A 24,347-nucleotide genomic window follows, 5' to 3' on the forward strand; every position below is an offset into this window, starting at 1 on the left:
CCTCTCCTTCTCCATGGCCGACGTGATTAAGACATTTAAGCATGTTAACCCCCGCAAGGCTGCCGGCACAGACGGCATCCCTAATCGCGTCCTTAGAGCATGTTCAGACCAGCTGGCTGGTGTGTTCATGGACATATTCAATCTCTCCCTTTCCCAGTCTGCTGTTCCCACATGCTTCAAGATGGCCACCATTGTTCCTGTACCCAAGAAAGCAAAGGTAACTGAACTAAAGAATATCGCCCTGTAGCACTCACCTCTGTCATCATGAAGTGCTTTGAGAGACTAGTCAAGGCTCATATCACCTCTACCTTACCTGTCACCCTAGACCCACTTCAATTTGCTTACCGCCCCAATAGATCCACAGACGATGCAATCGCCATCACACTGCCTTATCCCATCTGGACAAGAGGAATACCTATGTAAGAATGCTGTTCATTGACTATAGCTCAGCATTCAACACCATAGTACCCTCCAAGCTCATCATTAAGCTTGAGGCCCTGGGTCTGAACCTCACCCTGTGCAACTGGGTCCTGGACTTCCTGACGGGCCGCCCCCAGGTGGTGAAGGTAGGAAACAACATCTCCACTTCGCTGATCCTCAACACTGGGGCCCCACAAGGGTGCGTGCTCAGCCCCCTCCTGTACTCCCTGTTCACCCATGACTGTGTGGCCAAGCACGCCTCCAACTCAATCATCAAGTTTGCAGACGACACAACAGTAGTAGGCTTGATTACCAACAATGACGAGAACGCCTACAGGGAGGAGGTGAGGGCTCTGGGAGTGTGGTGCCAGGAAAATAACCTCTCACTCAACATCAACAAAACAAAGGAGATGATCGTGGACTTCAGGAAACAGCAGAGGGTGCACCCCCCAATCCACATCGACAGGACCGAGGTGGAGAAGGTGGAAAGCTTCGAGTTCCTTGGCGTACACATCACTGACAAACTGAAATGGTCCCCCCACGCAGACAGTGTGGTGAAGAAGGCGCAACAGAGTCTCTTCAACCTCAGGAGGCTGAAAAATTTGGCTTATCACCTAAAACCCTCACAAACTTTTACAGATGCACAGGAAGGCCAAAAAGATAATCAAGGACATCAACCACCCGAGCCACTGCCTGTTCACCCCGCTATCATCCAGAAGGCGAGGTCAGTACAGGTGCATCAAAGCTGGGACCGAGAGAATGAAAAACAGCTTCTATCTCAAGGCCATCAGACTGTTAAATAGCCAACACTAGCACATTAGAGGCTGCTGCTGCCTATTGAAATCACTGGCCACTTTAAGAAATGGAACACTAGTCACTTTAATAATGTTTACATATCTTGCACTACTCATCTCATATGTATATACTGCATTCTATTCTATAATATTCTACTCTATCTTAGTCCATGCCGCTCTGTCATTGCTTGTCCATATATGTATATATTCTTAAATCCCATTCCTTACTTTTTTGTGTGTATTGGGTATATGTTGTGAAATTGTTAGATATTACTGCACTGTCGGAGCTAGAAGCACAAGCATTTCGCTACACCCGCTATAACATCTGCTAAACACGTGTTTGTGACAAATAAAATTGATTTTATTTTATTTGATGTTTTGAGGCTATATAGTGTTTGTTTACGTTTTGCTTTGTTTACAAACATTGGAGTGAAACAAGCTTCTATTTGCGGTTCTGATGGGGTACGACAGTTGAACTAAGCTCATGAGGCATTTAGAAGTTATATTCTTCAAGAATCAATGGTTACATTTAATTAACTCAGAAGTCCAGAAATGGATGAAGCAACTGCAGGTTGCCCCTTTAAGTTGAGATGAGGCTTAATAAAGACATCCATCTCAGAGTCTAACAGTGTCTAAGAAAACCCTCAGAAGCTGCTGGAAGCAATTATAGGGCTCTCCAAGCAGTAAAGAATGTGGCCGGCTTTCACCACAGTCCTACAAAAGGATACATTTTTCAGGAAAAAATAAAGCCAACAGTCTTTGGCTATGAGCTGTGCTGGGGAAATAAACACAACGCATTATCTTATTTTCCCATAAGTTACTCCCTCTGTCTTCCTGTTTAACTGGGAAAACGACAGACATTCAGTATCACATCTAAACCACAGATCACAACTCATCCCGGCTCTTCTCTGTGAATGATTTATATGTGCTGGACATTTGAGTCATACATTGACTGCAGCCTTTGTGTCCAAAATGTGGCTTTGTAGAGTGAGCCAGAGTAGCTAGTCATAGCATGCCTCATCGTAAACAGTCTAATCTTGACGCTTGTCTTTGAAAGGAGATTACATGACCTCTGACCTTTTGAGGTGTCAGATGTCAGGAACCACCAGAGGACCACCAGAGGTGAAACTCCAGAGAACCTCCAAATTCATCTCTTTCTGCAAAGTTATTTTATAGTCTTAATCATGGTAGAAGTGTTGTTTGATACACATAACAGCTCTGTTATGATATTTTAAGAGTCTACAGCGTTTCAGTAGAGAAGAACTGTACAGAGTAATATCGACTAGGGAATGCCCCACCCAAGCAACATGGGAAATGTAGAAATCCTCCATATTACACTGTTAAACAGCATTCAGTTCCTCCAAGTATTTTTCTACGCTCCTGATAACATCCTACACGGTGTCAGTTCAGAACATGGCTGCTGTTGGTTGGCTACAGCTCGTGAGAGAGAGAGCAGAGTGGAGCTGCATGGCATCTGATGTCACAGTGCTGGCAGGAAGGGCCGTAGCCATGGAACCAATCAAGCTGTAGTGTACTGTAGCAGCCTATGCCCAGAGGAAAAACATCACTTCCAGGTCAATGCCTCCTATAGCCCCTCCCAGACAACTATATGTTATCCGGGCTAATCAGAAAGCAGTCCAAAGGTTGTTTACAGTCAGTGCATCTCTTGCTGTGGCATACATTTTGCTTTCCAGTTCCACTCGGTTGACACTTAACCATAGCTTCTCAAACTGAAAACAACAAACAAAGGTTATGAGGATACTAGATGTTATCGGCATTGCTATTCTTTAGGTCATATTTTTGATAGATTAGAAGTAGGTTAATCAGATATTGTAGGACTCTGTGATGCGTTTATATATTTCCTTACACCACAGCGTTGTTGAATACTTGTTTCTGATTGGCTAGAAGGGCATTCTAGAATGGGCATTAAAACCAGATAACTGACAGTTGGAAAAGATATCGGGACAGTTGGAGTAGATATCCGGACACCTTGAAATCATGACACAATATGTGCCTACACATGCAGACCATACTGTACATGCTAAAGTTACAGAAAGCTAAACCAACAACCACACAAACCGAAATTGGATACATTGTAAACACAGGTTCAATGAGGAAAAACTTCCAGCATTGATTTGTTTTTGCAGACATGTATTTCTTTTGGAGCATCTGATGACCTAAGGTGGTGAGTGATGAACATTAATTTATCCGGACCCTAGCCCACTGTTGCAGCCATGACACAAGTGGTGCTATGCTGTAAAATCCTCCCACATATTTCTAGTTTGACCAGCTGTTTTCAGCAAATATTTGTTAATTCAGTTGTCATGTTGACAGGTTTGCTAGCAACAAACTATTTAGCTAAGGTAGCTAGCTTCTAGCCTAGTTTGATATGCAATGCGATCTCCTCATAATGAACAGTGCTGAGTGTCCTGATGAGAAGGCAAACCTTTCTAGCTATGCCAGGCAAACATGGGCGTCATCATTCATTTGGATACAGTCAATAGAAAACAGTTTAAACAAACGCAAACGCAGCTACTTTGCTTTTTATTCTGGCTGCATAGGTCGTGCCTGTGTTCGCCATAGTTAGCACGCTAGCTAGCAAGCATGGGACAAGAACGTTGCCAGCGAGCATGGCAACGGAACATATAGAACCAACAACCTGCTCAACAGGACCTTGATAAAAACACAACATTATAGCCTAAACATCAGCTGCTCAACAGGACCTTGATAAGCAGAGTAGGGTGTGTTTCAGGGTTGGATCAAACGCCTGCACTCCCAGTAGCTCTCCAGATGGAGTGTTGACCACATGTGTTTTATACAGTAGCCTAACAGGGCAGTTATTCTACTTTGTGGGGGGTTAAGTGCCTTGATTGGTTGCGAGCACAACGGAAGTAGACAGTAGGTCTACGTGAGATCAGAGACCAGAAGCCTTTTAGTGTCGATACCACATTTACGCTGACTTTTTCATGTCATTTGGTTAAAAGTCTTGGAGAAGTCATGGAAAAGTCATGAAATTCCATCTGTCAAAATGTGTGTGAACCCTTAACAATGAATAATCAGATGTCTCTACGGCATAATGTCATTTGGGAATTTCTGTGAACATAGTCTAATGGACCGACTTGGAAAAAAGACAGATCCTGCACCTCTTTCACTCAAGTCAAGCACTGCGAACAACTGGATCGCGTCCATAAAATATAGAACCAAAAGCTGAGAAAGTATGAATTCGCTCATAATTAAAATATCAACAACAACAACAACAAAATATTCTACGGATACATTTACGCTTGAGCATTGTTTTCTTTGGCAGCTGTGGAATAAGCGGGATAATTCCTCTGTTCTGTACATTACCTTGGAAAAATGAACTCGTCCTGCTGCATCGTCCATTATTTCCAAGGTAATGTACAGAACGTCTGTGTTTATCCCTTACTTATTTGATTCATTAGCCGTGTGTTTTTCAGTAGTGAGCCCTTGGGGGAGATCCTCTTAACGATAGGGCAGCAGAGTCATTCAAATCTTCAACCTTTGCCATGGTTACCGTGGGCACATCCACATCAGATACTAGTCTACGTTGCCAATAGAACTGTCTGTGGGGACAATAAGGTAGAGTAAAACAGGAGTGATAATGTTCTCACAGAATGATGCAGATTTTGTTCAGTACGGTGCCGTTCATATTGGATTTATCCCTCAATTTAAAGTTTTTTCTCCTGGCTGGTTGAATTGATACATATTCAATACGGCCTTATAATAAATCTGTGAAACAGTTATCGCTAACACATGCTTGCGTTCACTTGCATTACATCTCTGTTCTGTCACAGCTGACTTGCTAACATTGGAGACATCAACGAAGACGTCAACCTTCCCACCTAGATCTTGTCACTTTGTATGGTCTTGCATTTATTTGACCACGCATGATCTCATGAGTAGCTTTCATTGAGCAGTGTGGTCTATCCATTGCGATGCTGTACGGGTGTGTGTATGGGAAGCAGCGAAGCAGCCGAGCCTTGGAGGCTGACCCCATCTGGCTTCAGCCATACTACAGCTAGAGTGAGCTCCAGCCCAGCCTCCTCACAATAGAGTCCCCAAGGTTCCCCAGCCTCCTCACTGTAGAGTCCCCAAGGTTCCCCATGCCTCCTCACTGTAGAGTCCCCAAGGTTCCCCAGCCTCCTCACTGTAGAGTCCCCAAGGTTCCCCAGCCTCCTCTCTGTAGAGTCCCCAAGGTTCCCCAGCCTCCTCACTGTAGAGTCCCCAAGGTTCCCCAGCCTCCTCACTGTAGAGTCCCCAAGGTTCCCCAGCCTCCTCTCTGTAGAGTTCCCAAGGTTCCCCAGCCTCCTCTCTGTAGAGTCCCCAAGGTTCCCCAGCCTCCTCACTGTAGAGTCCCCAAGGTTCCCCATGCCTCCTCACTGTAGAGTCCCCAAGGTTCCCCAGCCTCCTCACTGTAGAGTCCCCAAGGTTCCCCATGCCTCCTCACTGTAGAGTCCCCAAGGTTCCCCAGCCTCCTCTCTGTAGAGTCCCCAAGGTTCCCCAGCCTCCTCACTGTAGAGTCCCCAAGGTTCCCCAGCCTCCTCTCTGTAGAGTCCCCAAGGTTCCCCAGCCTCCTCACTGTAGAGTCCCCAAGGTTCCCCAGCCTCCTCACTGTAGAGTCCCCAAGGTTCCCCAGCCTCCTCTCTGTAGAGTCCCCAAGGTTCCCCAGCCTCCTCACTGTAGAGTCCCCAAGGTTCCCCAGCCTCCTCACAATAGAGTCCCCAAGGTTCCCCAGCCTCCTCTCTGTAGAGTCCCCAAGGTTCCCCATGCCTCCTCTCTGTAGAGTCCCCAAGGTTCCCCAGCCTCCTCTCTGTAGAGTCCCCAAGGTTCCCCATGCCTCCTCTCTGTAGAGTCCCCAAGGTTCCCCAGCCTCCTCTCTGTAGAGTCCCCAAGGTTCCCCAGCCTCCTCTCTGTAGAGTCCCCAAGGTTCCCCAGCCTCCTCTCTGTAGAGTCCCCAAGGTTCCCCATGCCTCCCAGCCATTGTCTCCACATTTGCTTTCCTTTTTGTCTCATGGGGTGGAGAAGGGATGGATGGGGAAATAGAGAGAAGAGTGTCAGGGCCAAAAGCACAGCCCTAGCCTTTAACGGAGGCAGCGTCCTTGAAGTAACCCAGTGGAAATAACGCCTCCCCAGCGTGTTACACGCTCCCGTGAGCATACGGCTGGGGCTGGGGCTGGGGTAGAGGGAAGGGAGGCACCACAGTAACTAGGTGGCTGTGTTTTGTTTGGAGACAGAGTTTCATCCATGCGCCAGTGACATGCAGTAGAGGGTTTAACAACCATTCAGTGGGAGTTGCATCATTCGTCTCTGTTGGATAGGACCACCATGGAACATAGAATGTGAGTACTGGTCACACTGTGATGCCTGTATATTGTGGAAAGTTGTTGTAATTTATGAGTGTAGCTATTTATTATGATGTCATAGAGATGGGTAGCATCTTGAGATTCTTTGCATGCTGATTCATGATATAACCAGTATACTTTTATTTGCAAGTGTGTTATAGGAATCCTTTAGATTTTAGTGTTTGAAGGACATCACATTACTCTTATTGTCTTCTTCTTTAGTATATTTATGAACCTTTTTAAACTATTGTCTGATGATGGGGAATAATGTGGCTAGTTTTGATATGCCTGTACCTGAAACCATGTACATTTGAGAAGTGTATTATGTTCAGAAAACTTCAGTATGAATCTGTTTAGTTGGAATCATATGGAAAGTTAAATGGTTCAATAACCAGACTAAACCAAGAGTACTGGAAGAAGTAGATTAATTATTGGATGGACAGTGTGAACCCAGTCCATAATATGACACATCCTACATCTTATTCACCCATGTGCTTTAGACTCTTGGATCCATTAGGCCTCAGCGCCGTCCCTTATCTTGTCCTTCAAGAAGGTTTTTCCGACCCGCAGTTTCTTCTATTTGTCGTGTCCAAGCACCACCAAGGAAATAGCCCCTGGCTGCTAATGGCCTTATTTAGAACGGATGAATATTCATCTGTCTGTAATATTTGTTATATATTATGGTAGTCATCGGAGCGAACGGTAAATGCATATATATATATATATATATATATATATATATATATGAAACAATATAACCACTTTTCATTCATTGATGAATACAGTGGCTTGCGAAAGTATTCACCCCCCTTGGCATTTTTCCTATTTTGTTGCCTTTCAACCTGGAAGTAAAATGGATTTTGGGGGGGGGTTGTATCATTTGATTTACACAACATACCTACCACTTTGAAGATGCAAAATATTTTTTGGGGTGAAACAAACAACAAATAAGACAAAAATAAAAGATGAGCGTGCATATCTATTCACCCCCCCCCCCCCCCCCTTTTGCAGCAATTACAGCTGCAAGTCTCTTGGGGTATGTCTCTATAAGCTTGGCACATCTAGCCACTGGGATTTTTGTCCATTCTTCAAGGCAAAACTACTCCAGCTCCTTCAAGTTGAATGCGTTTCGCTGGTGTACAGCAATCTTTAAGTCATACCACAGATTCTCAATTGGATTGAGGTCTGGGCTTTGACTAGGCCATTCCAAGACATTTAAATGTTTCCCCTTAAACCACTTGAGTGTTGCTTTAACAGTATGCTTAGGGTCATTGTCCTGCTGGAAGGTGAACCTCCGTCCCAGTCTCAAATCTCTGGAAGACTGAAACAGCTTTCCCTCAAGAATTTCCCTGTATTTAGCGTCATCCATCATTCCTTCGATTCTGACCAGTTTCCCAGTCCCTGCTGATGAAAAACATCATGGTGTTCTCGGGGTGATGAGAGGTGTTGGGTTTGTGCCAGACATAGCGTTTTCCTTGATGGCCAAAAAGCTCAATTTTAGTCTCATCTGACCAGAGTACCTTCTTCCATATGTTTTGGGAGTCTCTCACATGCCTTTTGGTGAACACCAAACGTGTTTGTTTATTTTTTTCTTCAAGCAATGGCTTTTTTCTGGCCATTCTTCCGTAAAGCCCAGCTCTGTGGAGTGTACGGCTTAAAGTGGTCTTATGGAAAGATACTCCAATCTCCGCTGTGGAGCTTTGCAGCTCCTTCAGGGTTATCTTTCGTCTCTTTGTTGCCTCTCTGATTAATGCCCTCCTTGCCTGGTCCGTGGGTTTTGGTGGATGGCCCTCTCTTGGCAGGTTTGTTGTGGTGCCATATTCTTTCAATTTTTTAATAATGGATTTAATGGTGCTCCGTGGGATGTTCAAAGTTTCTGATATTTTTTTTATAACCCAACCCTGATCTGTACTTCTCCACAACTTTGTCCCTGACCTGTTTGGAGAGCTCTTTGGTCTTCATGGAGCCGCTTGCTTGGTGGTGCCCCTTGCTTAGTGGTGTTGCAGACTCTGGGTCCTTTCAGAACAGATGTATATATACTGAGATCATGTGACAGATCATGTGACACTTAGATTGCACACAGGTGGACTTTATTTAACTAATTATGTGACTTCTGAAGGTAATTTATTTTCTTGCATTTTTTAAAACAAATTATTTTTTTCATTTCACTTCACCAATTTGGACTATTTTGTGTATGTCCATTACATGAAATCCAAATTAAAATCCATTTTAAATTACAGGTTGTAATGCAACATTATAGGAAAAACGCCAAGGGGGATGAATACTTTTGCAAGGCACTGTATTCAAAGCCTTCTGGATCAGAAGAAGTTGTATTTACTGACTGTCTAATGTTCATCTAAAACCTCACCGTCTCAGTTTGAAGCTCTATTTTCTGACAGTCTAATGTTAATCTAAAACCTCACCATCTCAGTTTGTACTCTATGTAATACTTCAGTTAACTATAACGCTGTCAGATGTGGCTTACACAATTACTTACCAGAATTTGATTGTTATCGGTATAATTATGTTGTTGAGGGAAGTTTGTTTAGAAGTGAGTTATAGATTTAAAAAAAAACTTAAGGCTTTGGTTTCCTGCCTCTTTTCTCTCAGAACATCATAAATGCAGCTTTGTGCGTCAGCCTGGATTCAGGATCAGTTTGGATTTCATGTGGGCGAGGTGGAGACAGTTGGTAAACCGCAGTCCAGACATTTCCTTTTGGGGTGGTTCAAAATGTAACAAAATAAAGTTGCCACTCAATCCTTATTTCAGCTCCAAATGGGTGTGAAATTGGACTTGACCTTCTGCTGGTAAACTAGTTGTTACCAGTAAAAAGAGTCTTGTCTCCAAATAACCTGGACTGCTGAGGCAACGACACTACAGCATCTGTCATAATGGCATTTCTAAAAAGCTGAGTGGAAATGCTATTATTGAGCAATCCTGTATACTCTGGAGTTTTACCTGGAGACTACACATAGGGAATAGAATAAGACCTATTTCAATACAGGCCTTCCGGGAGGATACCTACACTGCTGAAACATCAATTGTGTGTCAAACGTATACAGTAAAGTGTCAGAGTTAGCTTGTAGAGTTGTTGTCACGTGCTGTAATAAGGGGTGTGGGACGTACTTCTGTCAACGGAGTGAGAATAATCAAACATAGCGTGTGTACAGCATCTGCGAGGCAGTCATGGGTCATTGGTACATCCTTGTTGGGAATCCTTTGTACAAACCTTTCATCAGTACCACTCCTCAAGCCTCTCCACGTCAAACCGTCAGCTTAAGAGTTGATTTGGGGTCGGTGGGAACAGAAACACTCTTCACACGTCCATTCCAGCGGAGAAAGCCTTTGTATACAAATTGCTTTGCCTTTTCAAAACATTCTACCCGTCTTCACGATTGGGGGTGGAGAGCAGAAGAGACAGGAGAGGCAGGGGAGACAGGAAAAACAGGAGAGACAGGAGAGACAGGAGAGACAGGAGAGACAGGAGACGCAGGAGAGACAGGATAGACAGGAGAGACAGGAGAGACAGGAGAGACAGGAGAGACAGGAGAGACAGGAGAGACAGGAGACGCAGGAGAGACAGGATAGACAGGGGAGACAGGATAGGCAGGGGAGACAGGAGAGGCAGGAGAGGCAGGAGAGACAGGAGAGACAGGGGAGACAGGATAGGCAGGAGAGACAGGATAGGCAGGAGAGACAGGAGAGACAGGAGAGACAGGAGAGACAGGAGAGACAGGAGACGCAGGAGAGACAGGATAGACAGGAGAGACAGGAGAGACAGGAGAGACAGGAGAGACAGGAGAGACAGGAGAGACAGGGGAGACAGGAGAGACAGGGGAGACAGGAGAGACAGGAGAGACAGGAGAGACAGGAGAGACAGGAGACGCAGGAGAGACAGGATAGACAGGAGAGACAGGAGAGACAGGAGAGACAGGAGAGACAGGAGAGACAGGCAGCCATGGGCCTGACTAGGAGACAAGCAGGCTTTAATCTGAGACGGAGAGCGCGAGAGCTGAGCTGGAGGACTTGCCATGAAAATATTAGAGTGCTTTTTGGCACAAGGACCAAGATGCACTGTGGATCTGTTGCACATCACCATGGCAACCAAAGCCTTACACACACCTGCCAACTCTCCTCAACGCCATCCCTTCTCATGCAATTAAAAAGGATCTTACTGTATGTGTTGAATACTTTTTTTCATACTGTACTCACAAGCTGTACGCTTGTAACTGTAGCGTATGAGCAATGAAATTGTACGGTGAACAATAATGCATCTACAGTACATAGCTACGTACACATATATTTCATGTGTCAAGTCTCTTATTGCAAAATAGTCATTTATCTCCATTATCAACATACAGGCCAGCTCAGCTGTGCCAACTCCACCTCCCTATCCCCAAATCCCCATATCCCCACCCCCATATCCCCACCCCAATATCCCCATCCCCTTATCCTCTCCCCCATTTCCCCATTTCCCCATATCCTCACCCCCATATCCCAATATCCCCACCCCCATATCCCCACCCCAATATTCCCATCCCCATATCCTCACCCCCATTTCCCCATTTCCCCATATCCTCACCCCCATATCCCCATATCCTCACCCCCATTTCCCAATTTCCCCATATCCTCACCCCCATTTCCCCATATCCCCATATCCTCACCCCCATATCCCCATATCCTCACCCCCATATCCCCATATCCTCACCCCCATTTCCCCATTTCCCCATATCCTCACCCCCATATCCCCATATCCTCACCCCCATATCCCCATATCCTCACCCCCATATCCACACATCCTCACCCCCATTTCCCCATTTCCCCATATCCTCACCCCCATATCCCCATATCCTCACCCCCATTTCCCCATTTCCCCATATCCTCACCCTCATTTCCCCATATCTCCATATCCTCACCCCCATATCCCAATATTCTCACCCCCATATCCCCATATCCTCACCCCCATTTCCCCATATCCTCATATCCTCAATACCATATCCCTGTATCCCCATCCCCATTTCCACATGTCCCATTTATCTCCATGCAGGGCACTGCTGTACCCTAATTACCAACCAGGGATGTCTCCTTGGCAGCCAGACTCCCCAGTCCCCGCCACCAGGTTTGATTGACAGCCTCCCACCACAAGAGGGGGATTATTTACCTCATAAAGTCTCCAGGGACCAAGTTAATGATCCCAGCCAACAACACAACACAAAGAGGAAGTTAATAATCCCAGCCAACAACACAAAGAGGAAGTTAATAATCCCAGCCAACAACACAACACAAAGAGGAAGTTAATAATCCCAGCCAACAACACAACACAAAGAGGAAGTTAATAATCCCAGCCAACAACACAACACAAAGAGGAAGTTAATAATCCCAGCCAACAACACAACACAAAGAGGAAGTTAATAATCCCAGCCAACAACACAACACAAAGAGGAAAAGCCTGAGAAGTCACTGCTGCCTGCTGCAGTTATTTGAAATTTACTCTGCTTCCTTATGAGGGGGATTAGAGAAGAGAGAGAAAGGGTTGTGTGTGTGTGTGTGTGTGTGTGTGTGTGTGTGTGTGTGTTTGTGTGTGTGTGTGTGTTTGTGTGTGAGGAGAATTTCACAAATAGTGGCAAAGGCTGATGAATCAGGAAACCAACCAGGGCTGAGAGAGAGAAAGAGGCTCCCGAAGGAAGGAAAGGGGTGTTCTCAGCACTTTCCCACTCTGCAAGGTGTCCGTGACAGTGCTGTGTTCATCTGTCACCCAGGCTGTGTGTGGAGAAGTGACTGGTAAGGGACAATTGCATGAGTCTCTCTCTGTTTTTTCTTATTGATGGAGCTTTGTTTCCAGACAGAGGGGGCTGGTTTTGTGTTTTTGTTAACAAATACAAGCTACCAAATTGTATCATCCTAGTAGGTGTGTTGATGATGACGGTTTATCCTTTGGAGGGTGATATCTCTACTGTTTGGTTTGTTTAGTAAGCAATCTTACTCTTAATCTGAATCTAATTTTACTTTATATACTTATACAATATTATAGAATGTGTGTTGATATGAAGAGAATATGGATAAAGTTTTTTTTGTTTTTTTTTGTTTTGGCAACTTTATGCAAAATAAAGCTGAACCAGTTAAAGTAGTAGAGCTTCGGCATACAAACGTCAAATTCAAGAAGTTTGGCTGCAGCCACTTTCTTTATTTTTTTGTGGGTGTGAAATATTAAATCAATAATTCGTTTTTTTTTTCCCCCTGGCTTTGTTTGCATTGTTCATCTGTACGTTTCATCAGCTGGACGTGATGAAGAGGTGTGCATTAAGTCAGTTCGGGAAAGTAGTCACTGTCGATTGATACTGCCAGTATTTGCACGCAGCAGTTGGCCAGTGTCCTGTACAATACACAGGGCTGAAAAAACCTAGAGCTGAGACTAATAGAGCTCCACTGTTGTTGAGGGGGGCTGATATGCTAGTGTTGATTAGGAAGCAGAAGGAACAATGGCAGCAGTTTTATCTTGTTCAACGTGATGTCAAAATGTAGATGTCCGCCTACAGTAGATAGACATTCTCAAAAGTAATTATTTATCATGAGAGGACCATAAACAATACCTCATAATGCCAGAAAGACTACAATGTAAATTAATAAATGTAAACACCTTTCTGGTTAAAACTGGTCGTACGTTGCGTAGTTGTGTATGTCACTTCTGATTTTTTTCTTATTAAACAACAGTGGGGGAATTAAAAAATCATTGAAATGCTATCTAAATATAATAAGAATGAAATTATAAACAACCTTTCTCGTAACTGTAAAATATGATCAAATCAAATCAAATTGTATTGGTCACATACACATATTTAGCAGATGTTATTGCGGGTGTAGCGAAATGCTTGTGTTCCTAGCTCCAACAGTGCACCTGTACTGACCTCGCCTTCTGGATGATAGCGGGGTGAACAGGCCGTGGCTCGGGTGGTTGATGTCCTTGATGACGTTTTTGACCTTCCTGTGACATCGGGTGCTGTAGGTGTCTTGGAGGGCGGCTAGTTTGCCCCCGGTAATGCGTTCGGCAGACCGCACCACCCTCTGGAGAGCCCTGCGGTTGCAGGCGGTGCAGTTGCCGTACCAGGCGGTTATACAGCCCAACAGGATGCTCTCAATTGTGCATCTGTAAAAGTTTGTGAGGGTCTTAAGGGCCAAGCTGAATTTCTTCAGCCTCCTGAGGTTGAAGAGGCGCTTTCTCGCCTTCTTCACCACACTGTCTGCGTGGGTGGACCATTTCAGATTGTCAGTGATGTGTACGCCGAGGAACTTGAAGCTTTTCACCTTCTCCACTGCGGTCCCGTCGATGTGGATAGGGGCGTGCTCCCTCTGCTGTTTCCTGAAGTCCACGATCAGCTCCTTCGTTTGTTTGACGTTGAGGGAGAGGTTATTTTCCTGGCACCACTCCGCCATGGCCCTCACCTCCTCCCTGTAGTCTGTCTCGTCATTGTTGGTAATCAGGCCTACTACTGTTGTGTTGTCTGCAAACTTGATGGTTGAGTTGGAGGCGTGCATGGCCACGCAGTCATGGGTGAACAGGAAGTACAGGAGGGGGCTGAGCACGCACCCTTGTGGGGCCCCTGTGCTGAGGATCAGCGAAGTGGAGGTGTTGTTTCCTACCTTCACCACCTGGGGGGCGGCCCGTCAGGAAGTCCAGGACCCAGTTGCACAGGGCGGGGTTCAGACCCAGGGCCCGAGCTTAATGATGATCTTGGAGGGTACTATGGTGTTGAAGGCTGAGCTATAGTCAATGAACAGCATTCTTACATAGGTATTCCTCTTGACAAGATGGGATAGTGCAGTGTGCAGTGCGATGGCGATTGCATCATCTGTGGATCTATTGGGGCGGTAAGCAATTTGAAGTGGGTCTAGGGTGTCAATTAAGGTAAGGTAGAGGTGATATGATCCTTAACTAGACTCTCAAAGAAGTGAGTGCAACGGGGCGATAGTCATTTAGTTTAGTTACCTTTGTCTTCTAGGGTACAGGAACAATGGTGGAAATCTTGAAGCAAGTGGGGACAGCAGACTGGGATAGGGAAAGATTGAATATGTCCGTAAACACTCCACCTAGCTGGTTTGCTCATGCTCTGAGGACCTGGCTAGGGATGCTGTCGGAGCCAGCAACCTTGCAAGGGTTAACACACTTAAATGTCTTACTCACGTCGGCCACGGAGAACGAGAGCCCACAGTCCTTGGTAGTGGGCCTCGTCAGTGGCACTGTGTTATCCTTAATGCGGGTGAAGAAGGTGTTTAGCTTGTCTGGGAGCAAGACGTTGGTGTCCGCGACATGGCTGGTTTTCCCTTTGTAATCTGTGATTGTCTGTAGACCCAGCCACATAGAGTTGAAGTCGGAAGTTTACATACACCTTAGCCAAATACATTTAAACTCAGTTTTTCACAATTCCTGACGTTTAATCCTAGTAAAAATTCCCTGTCTTAGGTCAGTTAGGATCACCATTTTATTTTAAGAATGTGAAATGTCAGAATAATAGTAGAGAGAATGATTTATTTCAGCTTGTATTTCTTTCATCACATTCCCAGTGGGTCAGAAGTTTACATACACTCAATTAGTATTTGGTAGCATTGGCTTTAAATTGTTTAACTTGGGTCAAACGTTTCGGGTAGCCTTCCACAAGCTTCCCACAATAAGTTGGGTGAATTTTGGCCCATTCCTCCTGACAGAGCTGGTGTAACTGAGTCAGGTTTGTAGGACTCCTTGCTCGCACACGCTTTTTCAGTTCTGCCCACAAATATTCTATAGGATTGAGGACAGGGCTTTGTGATGGCCACTCCAATACCTTGACTTTGTTGTCCTTAAGCCATTTTGCCACAACTTTGGAAGTATTTTTGGGGTCATTGTCCATTTGGAAGAACCATTTGTGACCAAGCTTTAACTTCCTGACTGATGTCTTGAGATGTTGCTTCAATAGATCCACATAACTTTCCTTCCTCATGATGCCATCTATTTTGTGAAGTGCACCAGTCCCTCCTGCAGCAAAGCACCCCCACAGCATGATGCTGCCAACCCCGTGCTTCACGGTTGGGATGGTGTTCTTCAGCTTGCAATCATTCCCCTTTTTCCTCCAAACATAACGATGGTCATTATGGCCAAACAGTTATATTTTTGTTTAATCAGACCAGAGGACATTTCTCAAAAAAGTACGATCTTTGTCCCCTGTGCAGTTGCAAACCGTAGTTTGGCTTTTTTATGGCAGTTTTGGAGCAGTGGCTTCTTCCTTGCTGAGCGTCCTTTCAGGGTATGTCGATATAGGACTTGTTTTACGGTGGATATAGATACTTTTGTACCTGTTTCTTCCAGCATCTTCACAAGGTCCTTTGCTGTTGTTCTGGGATTGATTTGCACTTTTCGCACCAAAGTACGTTCATCTCTAGGAAACAGAATGCGTCTCCTTCCTGAGCGGTATGACGGCTGTGTGGTCCCATGGTGTTTATACTTGCGTACTATTGTTTGTACAGATGAACGTGGTACCTTCAGGCATTTGGAAATTGCTCCCAAGGATGAACCAGAATTGTGGAGGTCTACAATATTTTTTCTGAGGTCGTAGCTGATTTCTTTTGATTTTCCCATGATGTCAAGCAAAGAGGCACTGAGTTTGAAGGTAGGCCTTGAAATACATCCACAGGTACACCTCCAATTGATTTAAATGATGTCAATAGGCCTATCAGAAGCTCCTAAAGCCATGACATCATTTTCTGGAATTTTCCAATCTGTTTAAAGGCACAGTCAACTTAGTGTATGTAAACTTCTGACCCACTGGAATTGTGATACAGTGAATTATAAGTGAAATAATCTGTCTGTAAGCAATTGTTGGAAAAATTACTTGTGTCATGCACAAAATAGATGTCCTAACCGACTTGCCAAAATGATAGTTTATTAATAAGAAATTTGTGGAGTGGTTGAAAAACGAGTTTTAATGACTCAAACCTAAGTGTATGTAAACTTCCGACTTCAACTGTACGTCTCGTGTCTGAGCCATTGAATTATGACTCCACTTTGTCTCTGTACTGACATTTTGCCTGTTTGATTGTCTTACGGAGGGAATAACAACACTGTTTGTATTCAACCATATTCCCAGTCACCTTGCCATGGTTAAATGCGGTGGTTCGCGATTTCAGTTTTGCGCGAATGCTGCCATCTAACCACGGTGGTTTGGGTAGGTTTTAATAGTCACAGTGGGAACAACATCTTCCCCTATACACATATGGTGTTGAGTAAAGCTTAACCATGTATTAGATCGTAGGTAGGTAGTTAGCTGTAGTTAGGTATTGTATTTATTATAGGTTAGTATTGTTGTTATTGTAGGTTTCTGTAGGTAATTGTAGGTTAGTATCGAAGCACGAGGCTAGCTAGCTAGCGGGTAGCTACTGGTAACGATTAGCAACGCTAGAGAGCTGGTTCCAATGTTAATGTAGTGCTAGCCAACGTTTAATTTTTTTGCTTAACCATGTATTAGATCGTAGGTAGGTAGTTAGCCGTAGTTAGGTATTGTATTTATTATAGGTTAGTATTGTTGTTATTGTAGGTTTCCGTAGGTAATTGTAGGTTAGTATCGAAGCACGAGGCTAGCTAGCTAGCGGGTAGCTACTGGTAACGATTAGCAACGCTAGAGAGCTGGTTCCAATGTTAATGTAGTGCTAGCCAACGTTTAATTTTTTGCTTAACCATGTATTAGATCGTAGGTAGGTAGTTAGCCGTAGTTAGGTATTGTATTTATTATAGGTTAGTATTGTTGTTATTGTAGGTTTCCGTAGGTAATTGTAGGTTAGTATCGAAGCACGAGGCTAGCTAGCTAGCGGGTAGCTACTGGTAACGATTAGCAACGCTGGAGAGCTGGTTCCAATGTTAATGTAGTGCTAGCCAACGTTTAATTTTTTGCTGCGTTATGCGTTATGAAAGGAACTAGACACGGACTTGAATTATCTGTTTAGTGTGCTAACACACTCTTGGCAGTTTGTTGTAACCAAGTATTGATGCTAAATTGTGTGTTAATGGATGCTAGCTTGCAAGTTAGCTACGGCGTCATAGCTAGGCATCGTGGGTTGTTGTGTGTAGTTACTGTGTCTTGGCAGTGCCGGCTGTAGCACGAAGCGAGCTACCTAGCCGTTTTTTCGAACAGAGTCAGAGTCAACACAATAGCCATTGTGTGCCGGGTGTAGCACGAAGCTAGCTAGCTAGCCGTTCTTCAAACAAAGTCAACACAGTGGCCATTGCTAGCTACCCAACACGACCAGCTAACTGTACGGTAGTAGCTAAATACAATATACTTGTCCTAGCTAGCCAACGTCTAATCATTGCTGCGTCATGAAAGGAACTTGACACAGACACGAATGATCTGTTTAGTGTGTTATCACACTATTGGTGGTTTGTTGTGACCAAGTGTTGGTGCTAAACGGTGTGTTATTGTTATTGGATGCTAGCTTGCTAGTTAGCTATGGTGTCATAGTTGGCTAGCTGAATAAAGTGGGTTGAGTCTATTCCTTTAAACATTGAACCGCTGTGGTTCACAACAATTCTGATTTCTAAAGGCGGAAGTTGGGAGAGTTTTTGTTCGGGTGGTTCAGTGAAACAATTTTAGTTTCTGAGGTAGACGTTTTTGGTGAGGGAGGCCCTGCTCTCTCCGCTCCCAGATGCTTAGCTCATTTCATTCCGATCTCCTCTGCATTTTTGTAGCCATTTGCTACAGCCTGTCAACTATGCCTCTGCCTATCCCTGTTCTCTCCTCTCTGCACAGGCTACACAAACGCACCACACCGCGTGGCTGCTGCCTCTCTAACCTGGTGGTCCCTGCACGCACCACCCACGTGGAGTTCCAGGTCGCAGGCAGCCTCTGGAACTGCCGTTCTGCTGCCAACAAAGCTGACTTCATCCCAGCCTATGCCAACCTCCAGTCCCTCGACTTCCTGGCGCTGACGGAAACATGGATCACCACTGAAAACACTGCTACTCCTACTGCTCTCTCCTCGTCTGACCATGTGTTCTCGCATACCCCGAGAGCATCTGGTCAGAGGGGTGGTGGTACAGGAATCCTCATCTCTCCCAAGTGGACATTCTCAATTTTTCCCCTAACCCATCTGTCTATCTCCTCATTTGAATTCCATGCTGTCACAGTCACTAGCCCATTTAAGCTTAATATCCTTGTCATCTATCGCCCTCCAGGTTCCCTTGGAGAGTTCATCAATGAGCTTGACGCCTTGATAAGTTCCTTCCCTGAGGATGGCTCACCCCTCACAGTTTTGGGGGATTTCAACCTCCCTATGTCCACATTTGACTCATTTCTCTCTGCCTCCTTCTTTCCACTCCTCTCCTCTTTTGACCTCACCCTCTCACCGTCCCCCCCTACTCACAAGGCAGGCAATACGCTTGACCTCATCTTCACTAGATGCTGCTCCTCTACTAATCTCACTGCAACTCCCCTCCATGTCTCCGACCACTACTTTGTTTCCTTTTCTCTCTCGCTCTCCTCCCACACTACTCACTCTGCCCCTACACAGATGGTAATGCGCCGCCGCAACCTTCGCTCTCTCTCTCCCACTACTCTCTCCTCTTCCATCCTATCATCTCTTCCCTCTGCTCATTCCTTCTCCCTCCAATCTCCTGATTCTGCCTCCTCAACCCTCCTCTCCTCCCTTTCTGCATCCTTTGACTCTCTGTGTCCCCTATCCTCCCGGCCGGCTCGGTCCTCCCCTCCAGCTCCGTGGCTTGATGACTCATTGCGAGCTCACAGAACAGAGCTCCGGGCAGCGGAGCGGAAATGGAAGAAAACTAAACTCCCTGCCGACCTGGCATCTTTTCACTCCCTCCTCTCTACATTTTCTTCATCTGTTTCTGCTGCTAAGGCCACCTTCTACCACTCTAAATTCCAAGCATCTGCCTCTAACCCTAGGAAGCTCTTTGCCACATTTTCCTCCCTCCTGAATCCTCCCCCCCCCCCCCCCCCCCCCTCCTCTCTCTCTGTGGATGACTTCGTCAACCACTTTGAAAAGAAGGTTGACGACATCCGATCCTCGTTTGTTAAGTCTAATGACACTGCTGGTCCTGCTCACACTGCCCTACCCTATGCTTTGACTTCTTTCTCCCCTCTCTCTCCAGATAAAATCCTGCGACTTGTGACTGCAGGCCGCCCAACAACCTGCCCGCTTGACCCCATCCCCTCCTCCCTTCTCCAGACCATCTCCGGTGACCTTCTCCCCTACCTCACCTCGCTGATCAACTCATCCTTGACCGCTGGCCATGTCCCTTCCGTCTTCAAGAGAGCGAGAGTTGCTCCCCTTCTCAAAAAACCAACACTCGACCCCACTGATGTCAACAACTACAGACCAGTATCCCTTCTTTCTTTTCTTTCCAAAACTATTGAGCGTGCCGTCTTTAGCCAACTCTCTTGCTATCTCTCTCAGAATGACCTTCTTGATCCAAACCAATCAGGTTTCAGGACTGGTCATTCAACTGAGACTGCTCTTCTCTGTGTCACGGAGACTCTCCGCACTGCTAAAGCTAACTCTCTCTCCTCTGCTCTTGTCCTTCTAGACCTGTCTGCTGCCTTTGATACTGTGAACCATCAGATCCTCCTCTCCACCCTCTCCGAGCTGGGCATCTCCGGCGCGGCTCACTCCTGGATTGCGTCCTACCTGACCGGTCGCTCCTACCAAGTGGCGTGGCGAGAAGCTGTCTCCGCACCACGTGCTCTCACCACTGGTGTCCCCCAGGGCTCAGTTCTAGGCCCTCTCCTTTTCTCCCTATACACCAAGTCACTTGGCTCTGTCATATCCTCACATGGCCTTTCCTATCATTGCTACGCTGACGATACACAACTAATCTTCTCCTTTCCCCCTTCTGATAACCAGGTGGCGAATCGCATCTCTGCATGTCTGGCAGACATATCAGTATGGATGACGGATCACCACCTCAAGCTGAACCCTGGCAAGACGGAGCTGCTCTTCCTCCCGGGGAAGGACTGCCCGTTCCATGATCTCGCCATCACGGTTGACAACTCCGCTGTGTCCTCCTCCCAGAGTGCGAAGAGCCTAGGCGTGACCCTGGACAACACCCTGTCGTTCTCCGCCAACATCAAGGCGGTGACCCGCTCCTGCAGGTTCATGCTCTACAACATTCGGAGAGTACGACCCTGCCTTACACAGGAAGCGGCACAGGTCCTAATCCAGGCACTTGTCATCTCCCGTCTGGACTACTGCAACTCGCTGTTGGCTGGCCTCCCTGCCTGTGCCATTAAACCCCTACAACTCATCCAGAATGCCGCAGCCCGTCTGGTGTTCAACCTTCCCAAGTTCTCTCACGTCACCCCCCTCCTCCGCACACTCCACTGGCTTCCAGTTGAAGCTCGCATCCGCTACAAGACCATGGTGCTTGCCTATGGAGCAGTGAGGGGAACGGCACCTCTGTACCTTCAGGCTCTGATCAGTCCCTACACCCAAACGAGGGCATTGCGTTCATCCACCTCTGGCCTGCTGGCTCCCCTTCCTCTGCGGAAGCATAGCTCCCGCTCAGCCCAGTCAAAACTGTTCGCTGCTCTGGCACCCCAATGGTGGAACAAGCTCCCTCACGACGCCAGGACAGCGGAGTCACTCACCACCTTCCGGAGACATTTGAAACCCCACCTCTTTAAGGAATACCTGGGATAGGATAAAGTGTTCCTTCTAACCCCCCCCCCCCCCCCCCCCCCCCCCCCCCCCCCCCCCAAATTGTAAAGTGGTTATCCCACTGGCTATAGGGTGAACGCACCAATTTGTGAGTCGCTCTGGCTAAGAGCGTCTGCTAAATGACGTTAATGTGCCCTTGAGCAAGGCACTTAACCCTAATTGCTCCTGTAAGTCGCTCTGGATAAGAGCGTCTGCTAAATGACTAAAATGTAAATGTAATACACTTCCTGATGAACTCAGTCACCGTGTCCGTGTACAGTCATGGTCAAAAGTTTTGAGAATGACACAATTATTGATCTTCACAATGTTCGCTGCTTCAGTGTTATGAGATATTTTTGTCAGATGTTACTATGGTATACTGAAGTATAATTACAAGCATTCCATAAGTGTCAAAGGCTTTTATTGACAATTACATTAAGTTTATGCAAAGAGTCAATATTTGCAGTGTTGACCCTTCTTTTTCAAGACTTCTGCAATCCACCCTGGCATGCTGTCAATTAACTTCTGGGCCACATCCTGACTGATGGCAGCCCATTCTTGCATAATCAATGCTTGGAGTTTGTCAGAATTTGTGGGTTTTTGTTTGTCCATCCGCCTCTTGAGGATCGACCACAAGTTGAATGGAGGAAGGTGGGAGATGAATGGAGTCGTGAAATCATGATCAATGATGTTTACTCTCAGGTACGGCCGGATATTGGAAGGTCGTTATTTGCAGATGATGGGTCCTTATGGAAGAGGGGAAGAAATGTGCCATACATAGTCAGGAAGGTACAGGAAGCAATTGATGAGGTAGAGCGGTGGGCATTAATGTGGGGATTCAGGTTCTCTGTAGAGAAAACTCAAACAGTGTTCTTTACCAGGAGGAAGGTGGGAGATGAGGTATGCTTGAGGTTATATGGGAGAAACTTGGAGAGGGTGGGGGCCTTCAGGTTCCTTGGGGTATACTTTGATACTAGACTGACCTGGGCAGAACACGTTGAGAGAGTGGTGGGAAAGTGTAAGAAGGTGCTAAATGTGATGCGCCGTCTGACGGGGAAGGAGTGGGGGGCTGGGCGTTCTTCATTGACGACCATGCATGTTGCATTGATCCGATCTGTAATAGACTATGGCAGTATAGCATATGGTTCGGCAGCCCGGACCTCACTGGAAAGGCTAGATGTCATACAGGGGCAAGGACTCAGAATATGTAGTGGGGCGTTTCGGACCTCCCCACTGGCTGCACTACAGGTGGAGATGGGGGATATGCCATTGCAGATTAGGAGACAGCAGCTAGCATGGGGTGTCTCATCCTGCGAAAGGGATTTTACAGGCATGCTGGGAACATGAGCGAAGACAGAACACAAGCTTTGGGTGGGTGGGTAATACCCAGGCGAAGGAGAAGGGACTGTATGGAAGGGAGTTTAGTCCAATGGTAGCTATTCCTGTAAATCCACCATGGCTACTCCCGCCTCCAGTAGTTGATCTAGAAGTGTTGGAGAGACTACAGAAAGATAGGGAGGGTGTTGATCCATCTCATTTGTTTAAGAGTCGTCTGGATACTGTGTATCAGGATTTTGTGGCCATTTACACAGATGGTTCATAAGAGCCAAGGATAGGACGTACTGGGTCAGCATTTGTAGTGCAGGAATGTGGGGTGGAAGTCAGGAAACGTATCATCTGGCTGTATATACGGTGGAGTTGATGGCCTTGCAGTGGGTGGAGGAAGTCAAGGCAGACAGAGTAGTTATTTGCTCTGATTCATGTGCAGTGTTGATGACTGCAGTCCTTTAGCTCACGTAGCAGACAAGACCTGCTTAATGAGGTACTACAAACCCATGGCAGGATTAAACAGATGGGTATTCAGATAAGATTTACTTGGGTCCCAGCCCATGTGGGGGTGGAGGGGAACGAGGCAGTAGATAAACAGGCTAAACAAGGACTTAGTAGTGGGGATGTTGATGTTGAAGTGTCAATGAGCAAGGCAGAGGCAAAAAGACTGATATGGACAGTGATGGTGCAGAGATGGCAGGAGCAGTGGAATAGAGATAATAAGGGAAGGCATTTATTTCAGGTACAGAGGAAAGTCGGGGAGGGGGGGACAGAAGAGAGGAGGCTATTTTTACCATATTAAGGGTGGGACACAGCCAGTTGAATAAGACCTTAAATGTGATAGGAAACAATCCAACAGGAAAGTGTGATTATTGCCAGGAAACAGAGACCGTGGAGCATGTATCTAGTATGAGGGAGAAGGGGATAAAGGAAATTAGTTTAAAGAGTATATTGAGTAGAACGTCATTAGATATAGTCTCATATATTTTGTTATCTTTTTTAAGAGCAACGGGGCTGGCAGGTAGGATTTAGTTTCTCCCTGTCGCTGGCCCACACTCCAATACAGTAGGTGGCAGTAATGCACCATAAGGTTGGATGCCAACCGCCGATAAACCCCACTGAAGAAGAAGAAGATGGAGTCGTGATCTGATTTGCCGAAGGGAGGGCGGGGGAGGGCCTTGTAGGCATCTCGAAATGGGGAGTAGCAGTGGTCGAGTGTTTTTCCAGAGCGAGTACTACAGTCAATGTGTTGATGGAACTTCGGCAGCCTAGTCCTCAAATTTGCTTTGTTAAAATCCCCAGCTACAATAAATGTGGCCTCAGGATATGTGGTTTCCAGTTTGAATAAAGTCCAGTGTAGTTCCTTGAGGGCTGTCGTGGTATCGGCTTGAGGTGGAATATACACAGCTGTGACTATAACATTTACATTTACATTTTGCAGACGCTCTTATCCAGAGCGACTTACAGTTAGTGAGTGCATACATTTTCATACTGCCCCCCCCCCCCCGTGGGAATCGAACCCACAACCCTGGCGTTGCAAATGCCTTGCTCTACCAACTGAGCTACACCGAAGATAATTATCTTGGGAGGTAATACAGTTGGCATTTGATCGTGAGGTATTCTAGGTCGGGTGACCAAAAGGACTGGAGTTTCTGTACGTTATCACAATCGCACCATGAGTAGTTAATCATGAAACATACACCACCTCCTTTCTTCTTCCTAGAGAGTTCATTATTCCTGTCTGCACGATGTACTGAGAACCCAGCA

The 24,347-nt window shown here is 46.0% G+C and overlaps 1 protein-coding gene across 1 annotated transcript in view; it reads left to right on the forward strand.

Moving 5' to 3' along the window:
• The first annotated feature begins 2,930 nt into the window (after positions 1-2,930).
• The window catches only part of LOC311144038 (E3 ubiquitin-protein ligase Midline-1-like), a 69,101-nt gene continuing 47,684 nt past the window's right edge, over positions 2,931-24,347 (forward strand). Inside the window, exon 1 of the mRNA XM_084179966.1 lies at positions 2,931-3,399. The gene's annotated coding sequence lies outside the window, so the exon portion shown is untranslated. The remainder of the gene's footprint in view (positions 3,400-24,347) is intronic.

The sequence above is a fragment of the Coregonus lavaretus genome, assembly GCF_964263955.1.
Source record: "Coregonus lavaretus genome assembly, chromosome: 16".
NCBI lineage: Eukaryota > Metazoa > Chordata > Actinopteri > Salmoniformes > Salmonidae > Coregonus > Coregonus lavaretus.